This window comes from Heliconius melpomene, chromosome 20, assembly GCF_056956725.1.
Source record: "Heliconius melpomene rosina isolate 202511_hmr_F chromosome 20, ASM5695672v1, whole genome shotgun sequence".
Lineage (NCBI taxonomy): Eukaryota > Metazoa > Arthropoda > Insecta > Lepidoptera > Nymphalidae > Heliconius > Heliconius melpomene.
In genome coordinates this window covers 13667090-13679552 of record NC_140408.1, presented here as the reverse complement: position 1 = coordinate 13679552, position 12463 = coordinate 13667090, and the positions used below count along the sequence as shown (strand labels likewise).

The 12463-nt window shown below is 32.3% G+C and overlaps 1 protein-coding gene across 1 annotated transcript in view; it reads left to right on the top strand.

Annotated features, from left to right (window-relative positions):
* Positions 1-459: 459 nt before the first annotated feature.
* Positions 460-12463, top strand: part of LOC146528115 (fatty acyl-CoA reductase wat-like) — a 29580-nt gene continuing 17576 nt past the window's right edge. The window contains exon 1 of the mRNA XM_085205248.1: positions 460-650. The gene's annotated coding sequence lies outside the window, so the exon portion shown is untranslated. The remainder of the gene's footprint in view (positions 651-12463) is intronic.

Below are 12463 nucleotides of genomic sequence, written 5' to 3'. Positions count from 1 at the left end.
ATGTGACCTACTTTTCGTATGCTCGATTTGACGCAGCCAAAATATTATGACGAAACCAATACACCAAGTTAAAGAAAATAACTTATCACTTCCTAATTATGTTTTATGTAACAAATCGTATCGCAGTCGCTGACTCTACATTCACGCGGCGTTAAGCTCCGCCCCTTAGCACGGAACATTTTGAATTCAAACTGAAATAGAAGGATGGAGTGTCTTGATATTTAGTTCTCGGTCTATTTTGCTCTATTTCAGGTGAAAAAAAGTAAATGAAAAAAATAATTCAATAGAATAATCTTTTTGTCAAACAGTCATTGAACCCGCTATAACCGTCATTTCAACCAAAACCTTAGCGATTTTTTTCGGCATACCCAAATCAATGGTACCAATCTTGAAGGTTATTTCATTCACAACAGTGGAAGGGGGATCGACGCGACTATCTTCCACTTTCTACTAACGTCATTTTAAGGCGAAACGCCGTCGAAAACGCATCGCTTACCCAAAAAAAAAACGCATTTTACATAATATTTTAGTTATTTTGTAACAGTTACGTAACAAGCCTCGTTTCTTGGCCCCAAAATTCTTGATTTTACGATGACTTTAGTGCAGTGAGTGTTCTAGTGGTAGTGCCCCGTGAATTTTCTATAGGACAGGTCAGTTTTATTATATATACGAGTACGTACGTACAAACATATATATTTATTTACTATTACATATAACAGCTTATTATATATAACTTTGATTTTAGATCTCTTATAGTTATTGCGAAATATTGACAGTAACCTAAATATTATTTCTCATAATATATCAAAAGTAAAAGTTTTATGCCAACCGGTTGATGTATGCTCGTATTGTAGGGAAACGGAGTTGGAAAAAGCGAAACTGTTTTTTTTTTCGTTTGGGAAATGGTTTTTTTTTGTGTTTTTATGTATATAGTTTTAGGATGGCGGGTGATGGTTTATTTCGAATATATTATTATTCAATATTAGTGACCTGGTTTCGTATATATTATGCATTATGCTTATAATGCGTGAGTGATAGAGGTGATAGTGTTTATATTGTTTTAAGTAAAAATTAATTATAATTTTTTTTGTAATAATAATTCAATATATTATTTTTAAATATTCAATAATTTAAAAAATGTTTAGATTTCAAAAATACATATGTGATTATAAATATAAGTAATATAGGTTATATTTTTTATATTGTTTTGTTTGTTAAGCCTCTTTACAAATATATAGGTACATATTTACGTCCAGTAAATTATTAATAATAATTAATTTACAGTTTTTTACATTCAACATAAAGACGCCGTGGCACGTCTGACATACTGACTGTAAAAGCGATGCCTGTGACGACGATTCCCAGTCGTGGGAACCTAACCTAACCTAACTTCTTGACTTCTTGAAACTTGAGCGGCTTTCGGATTCCCACATTCCAGGGAAAGAAAGAGTCTTAACACTAGTTTCCCTCTTCTTACCCTGCTAGATGCGTGATACAGCTTACAGCTGAAAAAGGAACTTTTCAAAGTTCCATTTCTGTCTGTTCATTCCACTCATTTTTGCAACATTTCGTGTCAACCAGAACCAACGCATTCTAACGTTTCCTTCAACCAGATTGCTATAGCGGGAATGTGGTTTTTTTTTATATAAACATTTCACATTTCTCAACGAAGAAATCGAACCCAACACTACCGTGAACAGTTAAGCAATTCCTAATATAACATATGAATCTTTATTATTTATATTTCTATGCAAATTCACGCTTTTCCCGCATATCAGGAAACCTGGTGTGCCGCGCCGCGATTCGTCTCTTGTTTTTTGCTTTTGTAAATGAATAAGGACACATATAATTGAATCGATGAAACTTAAGATTATTTATTTACATATCTATTATATAGAAATCTTTATTTACTTTATCATTATTTATTTTTGTTTCATCATTCTGGTTATGTAATGTACAGCATCGCAATACGCCACTCGACATGTCTCTAAAATAATTGGTATGGAAAGAAAGTGAGATATCACTGTCTCTGCCGCTTCTACTCTGTAGATAGAATTATATATATGATAAATACAAAAATATATCACTTTTATACTTCTGTATAAAGAATTATACATACAAAAATTATAAAACTACCGTTTAAAATAGGTTACTTGTCTTAAAGCTAATATGGAATATCAAGAGCTGTTTGACCTAGTTACGTTGTAGGCTTCTGAGATCGTAAAATTGGGTCGTAGCATTTGTCCAATGCCTAGATCTAGATTTTTACTGCAGTTTTTACTTTGGAAAAATGATTTAATGGGGAATGGAGTGCCTTAAAAATATTTTTATTGCCTATCCTAATATATTAAAGAAATGCGGAAAAGTAAACACTTTTATAGAGGCCGTCGTCATGGCGTAGTGTTATAAGCTCGGAGAGTATCCCCGTTCTTTTGTAAGAAAGCTTTAAATTCCGCCTTGTTGTAATGTCTCGAGCATTAGGTGGTGGGTTGGTAACATAGTGTATTAGCACTAGGTTGTTTCTACCTGAGCAACGTGAATACATATGCGCAAATGAATAAAAAAAGTATGATAAACCATTTAATTCTTTATTTTCATCTCTAAGCCAGACAAAATATTTTTTCAACATCGAAAACCTACTTCACTTTTATATTAGTATGGACTATAAAAAAAATTAGGTTCGCAATCTACTAAATTTACTTTAAAATTGAAGTTGCAGTCGGACTATCGATCAATGAAATTTTGGCACAGGCGTGCACTGCGGGGACGAAAGTAGGACACCTACAATAGTGCAGTTCTAAAATATTTTATACCTATATTTATATTACTAGGAGTGCAGAGGCTGTAAGTGCGATAGCAGGTTGTGAGTTCGATTCTTAGTAGAGGAAATGAGATATTTAATATTTTCCCCGCTCTCGTGGAGAACGGAAGTGTAGTTTTCCAAGTTCCTTCTGCCGACCCTGCTATGTGTGGGATGATGGATTGATGATTTGACCACAGGCTTGATTGCTTATGTGGAAAAGATAAATGAATTATACACAAAAAGTTGACTAAAGTTAATGCCTCAGACCTAAGAAAAACTGGCGCAAGAAATTCAGCAGGATTTTTTTTAAATGACTTGTATACAAATACATATTAAATTAGTTATTTGTTATAATGATACTTTTGAAACTGACTGGAGCGAACATTTCATTCCCAAGGCGTGTTGTCATTTAAAAAATCATTAATTTTGAAGTAACCTTTAAAATAACCAAACAATCAAATTATAAAAAATATAACCATAGGTAATTAGTTATATTGACTAGAGGCCAATGCCTCGATGATGCGTCGAAAAGTGGATTACGGAAGTATGTTAATGGGAACGTAGTATCTTAAGACTACGTTCCCAGGTTCCCTCTGTCTACCCTGCTGATACGAGATATATTTGTGAAGTTAAAAAAGTTATATAAAGAGAATATTAATGAAACACGCTAGCGTCGTGTAGGTTGTTCATTGAACTGAGTACAATTATAAAAAATGTAAATATATATTTAAAAATAAATCTTTTCGATCTAAGTTAATTAGAGCTTGCACTACGATATAAATAATTATACATTTACGTTATAGTACGGTCAACAAGTCGTGGTCGCCCTGCAGTTACATGTAACCAGCTGCGCAGATTTGATGTTAGTTTTCTTATATATTTTTAATTTCTTTCCGAATGAACAATTCGGATAAATTCAGAAAATCTAACTTCAGGATGGCCACAACTTGTTGACCGTACTGTATGTACAGTAATAATAATACGTAAAATTCTTCCGTTACTGAGCGACTGACAGACAACGGACAGACGAAACTGCTTAAGTTAGTCATTTAGGCAGGTTAGGGAGTTTAGGAGAACGCAATAAAGGTAAAAATTTATTTTCCTCATTACAGATCCCTAGTGTCAAGGGTCAAGGCACTCCGTTGTCCACTTTTCACCAAAATTCGTTTTAATGACAGAGCCAACGCCGCGTGTTCGTTGCGAATGAAATCCACAGAATGTCAAGAATTAACTCCCTTGATTCCATTCCCAAATTGAGAATCGAACCCACAACCGTCACGTAAATAGTCACCGTGCCACGATAGCGTCGGTTTTATCTCACATTCTTAATTTCTTATATAACTCGTATTTGTTAACCTACAAACATACATATAGAAAAAATGTCTAGTTTTATGAAATATTAGCTAATATTAGCTTTTTATAAGTATTTTAGTCTAGATAGATTTTTAGAGGTTTTTTTATTTATTTTTAGCCTAAAGTCCTTAAGATACAATATACGATATCTTAATATCAAAAACAAAAAAAATATTACTCTTTTTAGGCCGTAGTGACGTCCGTGCCACGACGGTCTCAAATTCTCTATCTCTCTCTCTATCTAATCTAGTGTCCTCTAATGACACTAGTCAGGTTGGCAGAAAGACCTCAAAAGATCAATATTTTTTATTTTAAATTAGATAGATAAATATCTATCTATAAGGTACTAAAAATCGATTTAAATGATATATTTTTCCCTTATAAAAAAAGCTTATATGAAATACATTCATGAATGTGATAAAAATTTGCAAGAATTTAAAAAAAATCTAGATCGATGAACGTTCTAGTCTACATACCAAATCTTAACCGGGAATCGAATTGACGACCCATTTCACTAACCTTGTGAGGCGCGCTCTTTGCATACTAAATAGTTAGTTATACCACGCTAAGTGTGAGTTTAGAAACATTTGTAGAATAATGTTGTTTTGTTGTATATTCTTATATAATTTTCATAAACTTGTATATTTTGTTTGTTGAAGCGTAATTGATTGGTATAAATGTTAATGGTCGCGAGTTCAAACCTTAAACTTTATGCTAAATATCTGTCTGGACATTCAATTTAAATTAACAAATTACATTCTAATTTAAGCATTATAGAAACAAAATTAAAGATGATTATACAATTATAATGTTATTTGAATAATTTATATATTTTAGGAGGTCAATAATTTAGCATAATTCTTGTATGGTAGTGAAATGGTTATGGTTATAAATGATGATAATGAAAACATATTTTCATTTGCTTTGCTCGAGTGGGGATCGAACCCACAACCATTCGCGTTTACAGTCTCACATTTATGCCTCTGCCCCACGAATTAAAAAGTAAACAATAAATATTGAGACTATGGCGTGGTTGGAATGTGAAAATGATGATGATGATTCATTTATATCTACTTTAAAATCTTTTTACTTTTACGTTGGTACAATGTAGAATTTCAACTTTGTATCCGGTTTGGAGGCACTGAGTGTTGAGTTTCGCCACTCAACACTCAGTGCCTCCAAACCGGATACAAAGTTGAAATTCTACATTGTACCAACGTAAAAGTAAAAAGATTTTAAAGTAGATATAAATGAATCATCATCATCATTTTCACATTCCAACCACGCCATAGTCTCAATATTTATTGTTTACTTTTTAATTCGTGGGGCAGAGGCATAAATGTGAGACTGTAAACGCGAATGGTTGTGGGTTCGATCCCCACTCGAGCAAAGCAAATGAAAATATGTTTTCATTATCATCATTTATAACCATAACCATTTCACTACCATACAAGAATTATGCTAAATTATTGACCTCCTAAAATATATAAATTATTCAAATAACATTATAATTGTATAATCATCTTTAATTTTGTTTCTATAATGCTTAAATTAGAATGTAATTTGTTAATTTAAATTGAATGTCCAGACAGATATTTAGCATAAAGTTTAAGGTTTGAACTCGCGACCATTAACATTTATACCAATCAATTACGCTTCAACAAACAAAATATACAAGTTTATGAAAATTATATAAGAATATACAACAAAACAACATTATTCTACAAATGTTTCTAAACTCACACTTAGCGTGGTATAACTAACTATTTAGTATGCAAAGAGCGCGCCTCACAAGGTTAGTGAAATGGGTCGTCAATTCGATTCCCGGTTAAGATTTGGTATGTAGACTAGAACGTTCATCGATCTAGATTTTTTTTAAATTCTTGCAAATTTTTATCACATTCATGAATGTATTTCATATAAGCTTTTTTTATAAGGGAAAAATATATCATTTAAATCGATTTTTAGTACCTTATAGATAGATATTTATCTATCTAATTTAAAATAAAAAATATTGATCTTTTGAGGTCTTTCTGCCAACCTGACTAGTGTCATTAGAGGACACTAGATTAGATAGAGAGAGAGATAGAGAATTTGAGACCGTCGTGGCACGGACGTCACTACGGCCTAAAAAGAGTAATATTTTTTTTGTTTTTGATATTAAGATATCGTATATTGTATCTTAAGGACTTTAGGCTAAAAATAAATAAAAAAACCTCTAAAAATCTATCTAGACTAAAATACTTATAAAAAGCTAATATTAGCTAATATTTCATAAAACTAGACATTTTTTCTATATGTATGTTTGTAGGTTAACAAATACGAGTTATATAAGAAATTAAGAATGTGAGATAAAACCGACGCTATCGTGGCACGGTGACTATTTACGTGACGGTTGTGGGTTCGATTCTCAATTTGGGAATGGAATCAAGGGAGTTAATTCTTGACATTCTGTGGATTTCATTCGCAACGAACACGCGGCGTTGTGCTCTGTCAGTGTCTCAGTGCCTCCAAACCGGAAAATGCTCACGTAAACTTTGATTTTGAAGAAACTTGTATCAGAAATTACAACATATATCCGCAACGTACATTAAGTACGCTATTTCCATTATAAGCACGTCAATATACCTATTGTTTTCTAATCTACAGCAAGAAAAATGTAGTAAAAAATCAAATTCACCCAAATAAAGTCAAATCAGGCCACTCAGAGAGCAATAAAAAACGTTATAGCATCACATACATATGTACCTATATATAATACTTACGTAATAAAATAAACGTAACGAAAACGTATGTATAAGAATACGGCCAAGTTCATAGTTTGCGCGCTCAGATTTCACTTGTGTTGTAATTTAAATCATCGGCACGGAATTTCACATAAATATACATATACTCGTATATTTTATTGAGACCGCCCGTCTGCCTGTCTGGTTGTGGTGTTTGATCCGATGATGTGTGGTGTTTGATGAGGGGAAATACTTGTGTTTAATTCCATTTCCTCGTTCTGGTAAACAAAGCATCATTTCTCCCCCTATTCCATTCCACACGAGTCGAGAAATCCTCTCCTAATCCTCTCCTACACTTCCTAACCTATTTACATATATGGCAAATTTCAACTTTCTAAATCTAGAAGTTTCGATTGTAGTGTTCTGCTTGCGATTCTGCAATACATTTTTAGGCTTTAAGAAATGTAGTCCACGTGAATTCTTCTTTTTCTCTCTTCGGGTCCTTAAAATGCGTGTTTTATTAATATAAGCTTTCCTCTTGACTCACTCTGTCTATTATTGAAGTTCACATTAAAAACCGTTGTGTAATTTGAAAGATCTCATCGTACACAGCGAGAACGATTTCTTTCATGCTGTGTATAAATTAACCCCTAAAAATCTACACAAATATTATAAAGCTGAAGAGTTTGTTTGATTGAATGCACTAATCTAAGAAACTACTCGAATTGAAAAAATCTTTTAATATGTACTTAAGTCTATTTATTCAGAAAGATAGAGCGCTTACGACGAAGACATTAATCTTTTCTATGTAACCCGCTGTACCTATAACATATACAAAAATTAAATTCTTCATGCTTCATGCTGTATCCCGCATACAGCAGGGTAGGCAGAGAGAACCTAGTGTTAAGACATTACGTGCCCCACTTTCTGCTGGATTTGACCACGAGGCCGAACTCACAGGTAAAAGTTAGTAATCATATAAATGTATCCCAAGTGCGAATCCACGACCTGCCGCCCACAATTCACAGACTAATAACAACCAACAAACCGGTCGGTATAAAGTAAAAACGATTTCGGATATTATGAATATTAATTTGTGACTATCGAACCTGACCTAACCTGAATAGCGGTTATGTCACTATGTTACGTTCACATTCACACGGTAATTTATTTGATAGTTACATGTATTATAAACGCGAAAGTTTTGGGTTCGATTCCCGTTGGAGGGAATGAGTTCGACCACTCAACACGTTGTCTCAAAAACACTAGATTCTCTCTGCCTGCTCTATGTGTGAGATGTTGGGAATATTTGAAAAAAAGTAAGAATAAATCGAAGTAACTACTATCTATACTAATATAATAAAGCGGAAGAGTTTGTTTGTTTGTTTGAACGCTAAGATCTCTGGATCTACTGGTCCGATTTTCATTGTTTTTGTTTTGTATGAAAGCTGCATTCTTCAGAAGTGCTATAGGCTATATGACATTACATTACACATATATACTAATATATTTTAAAGTACTTTCTAATTTGACATGCAATTTATTCTGCCATGTTAATAACAACCGTCGCGTCGCTACGCAACCGTTACCGCAACATTTTGATATTCATCCTTATGAATAGTCACTCTTAACATTTTATCTAGATTGAAATTATAGTTTACTGTATAACATTCTAATAAATAATTAAGGAGATGTCACTGATTCTAAATGACCTAGCCTACGAGCGGCATTGTATGACCGACGCGAACGGGCAGATGATGTTGACGGTTTTATAAATTTTCATACATTTTCGAACTATTATTAATGTTTATGTAATTATCTGCTGTTTATAATTAATTTAAGCTGCACTTTGGTTCTCTTCTTATTTTATTTGATATTGCCCGCTAAAATTATCCTATTTAATAGAGAGAAATGTTTAGTTATTTCGTAGAGTCGATATCTATGTACGCACGCACGGAAAACTTTAGGTACTTTTTCTAATATTAAGAATACCTATCCTTTAGTTACTTTTAATCCTTTTGTTAGTTCATTTCAATAACTCTGATAATTTTTTGTAATAATTTGTCTCTACTTATTATTGTAGTATAGTTTTTGATTATTTAAGCTTATCTTTTCTTACTAATTCTATTGAAAATTGAAAATAATTTCATGAATATATTTAATAAATATTCTTATAGTTGAAGCAGGCGTAGCCGCGTCCGGGTCCACTAGTTACCAATAAACATATTCCTTTGAAACAAGTATATAAACAGGCATTAACCTCTAAAGAAAGTGAATCGTCACGCACATTAGTTTCATTGAATTAATTGCTAAACAGTAGAGAATACAAGATGTTTGATGAAAAAACCGGTCATGTGTGAGTCGGACTCACCAATCGCCCAGGGTTCCGTACTAATTTCATAATTGTATATCAACGGGAAATACAACTTATAAATGTTTGCAAACTTAAGTTTAATTTAAAAACAAAGTAAAACTAAAATTATAAGCTAATAAATGTTATCTGTAATATAAATTTCCATTTTTACAATCAAGACCAACTTATGTTTGTATTCACTCATTTCAAGGGTTCCCTACCTCAAAAGGGACCATACCTTTACGAAGAAGGTCAGTTAAGGCTTACATTTCATAAAAAGGCAGAAAAATCAATGCACAAATGCTTGTATCTATATCTTGCAACACTGACAGACGAACCACAAAGTTTTCCTAAAAGGATTCGTATTTTCCTTTTGAGATTCGGAACCCTGAAAATAGTTACTGAGAGTTATTTTTTGGATGTAGACAATCTATACTAATATAATAAAGCGGAAGAGTTTGTTTGTTTGTTTGTTTGTTTGTTTGAACGCTAAGATCTCTGGATCTACTGATCCGATTTTCATTGTTTTTGTTTTATATGAAAGCTGCATTCTTCAGAAGTGCTATAGGCTATATAACATTACATTACACATATAAACTAATATATTTTAAAGTACATTCTAATTTGACATGCAATTTATTCTGCCATGTTAATAACAACCGTCGCGTCGCTACGCGACCGTTACCGCGACATTTTGATATTCATCCTTATTAATAGTCACTCTTAACATTTTATCTAGATTGAAATTATAGTTTACTGTATAACATTCTAATAAATAATTAAGGAGATGTCACTGATTCTAAATGACCTAGCCTACGAGCGGCATTGTATGACCGACGCGAACGGGCAGATGACGTTTACGGTTTTATAAATTTTCATACATTTTCGAACTATTGTAAATGTTTGTGTAATTAATTGCTGTTTATAATTAATTTAAGCTACACTTTGGTTCTCTTCTTATTTTATTTGATATTGCCCGCTAAAATTATCCTACTTAATAGAGAGAAATGTTTAGTTACTTCGTAGAGTCGATATCTATGTACCTACGCACGCACGGAAAACTTTAGGTACTTTTTCTAATATTAAGAATACCTATCCTTTAGTTACTCTTAATCCTTTTGTTGGTTCATTTCAATAACTCAGATAATTTTTTCTAATAATATGTCTCTCTACTTATTATTCTTTTTGATTATTTAAGCTTATATTTTCTTACTAATTCTATTGAAAATTGAAAATAATTTCATGAATATATTTAATAAATATTCTTATAGTTGAAGCAGGCGTAGCCGCGCCCGGGTCCACTAGTATATACTATAGCGGGTCTTTTTGGACATATTTTTAGATTTATTAAATTATATAATATACATAAGTATTACAGGATCAATAAATCTTAAAAAGGTATACAAACCGGTACACGAATCCGAGCGTCAAGATAGTTTTTGAATTTGAGTTTTTGATAAGCGCACAAAAATATGTTCTTAAAACATCATCATTGTCAGTTTTCGTGAAACCCATTTATCGTGAAAAAAAAACCGGTGTCCTTTTCCAATGTTAACTCTATTTCTCTACAACATTTAATTGAAATTGGTACAGGCAGACAGATACGGTTATATTCGCAATTTATAATTTAACTCCCGTATATAGAAGGTTAGGCAAAGGGAACCTAGTGTTAGATTACTCTGTTCTCCTTTCCGCCCAATTATAGGGATAAAAAACATTACTTTTTATAAGTTACTTATATCCATTTTTCGAAAAATATAAAATTTCGGAAATATAAAATCACTCTACTTACCCTGGCATATGCGGAAGAATCCGGAATTCATCAAGCTAAAGTTAAATTTCATATAGATATTCTACTGGATATCTATATGAAATTCTATTTTCCTCTAAATTCTCTTTTTCTATTTTATTCTACTTATACTATAGTACAATTGCCTAGCACAGACAGACAATAGACAAAATTAATAAAAAAATAATCAAAGACCAACACATGTATGTATGTAGGTGTAATATAACAGTTACATAAATTTCGACAGTTGCTTACTATTCGGTCAGCGTTATCGGCAGTTGACCTCTTTTCTTATAACACTTTCGCTCTTCGATATATTGAAGGAAGTTTGAGCAAATATCGTTTTATTGCTTCACGCTGTATCCCGCACGTGAAAGAGAGGAAGGGAATCTAGTATGTGTTAACACTGTTCTCCACACCCCATCTTATTTTCGAGACATTGTGTGTTGAGTGGTGGAATTTAACGCCGCCATTTGTCTTGTTACCTGAGCAAGGAAATGAAAATAATTCTTTGCCCTAAGTGGCAATCGAACCGACGACGGCATCAAGCCACGTTTTAATAAATTATAGAACACTAGTTGCTCTCGAGCAGTGTGTTAATAAAAAACAGATAAATTTCCATTTTTCGGTTTTTTTTCTTTATTTGCATTGTATGTAAAGTTATAATAAATATAAAGAAAACAAAAGGTTCAGTTTTTTACTTTTGAGATACCGATAAAATATATAAAAAAATCGGACAAGCGCGAGTCGGGCTCGCTTACTGAGGGTTCAAACATGCAAAAGAAAGCTAAACGATTACTTTATCAATTTAAATAAAAATTATATCTATACATTAACCAAATTATATAACTGACTTTATATAAAAAAACCGATTAAGTGCGAGTTGCACACGCCCACCGACGACGGTTCTTCATTGTAAGTCAACGGAAAATATATGTTAAAAAAGGTCAAATTTCATTATAGCAGCTCCAAGAGATACCAATCCAATCGGTGATAATTTCATACAAAACGCGTCAAAAATAAGACGTTAACATTCGTATTTTTCATTGCGTTGACTTTGAAACTTAGGCTTGGATATTTGATATTATTTTCAGATGGACAGACGTTGAAGTGATCCCATTGATCCCATGTCCCACTTTGCTCTTTTGAGGTACGAAACCCTAAAAAAATATGAAAGTAAAAAAACTATATGACTAATTAATATTTTACTTTAACATGTAAAAGCGTGACAGAAACAATAAAATTATTCCTATAGATAAACATAATTATTTATATAACATATTAGATTTAATTTTTTACAGTGTTATAATTATAATCTATACTAATATTATAAAGAGAAAACATTTGTATTTTTGTATGTATGTTTGTATTATTTCACACAAAATCTACCAAACCGATTTCAAAAATTCTTTCACCATTAGAAAGATGCATTTTCTCTG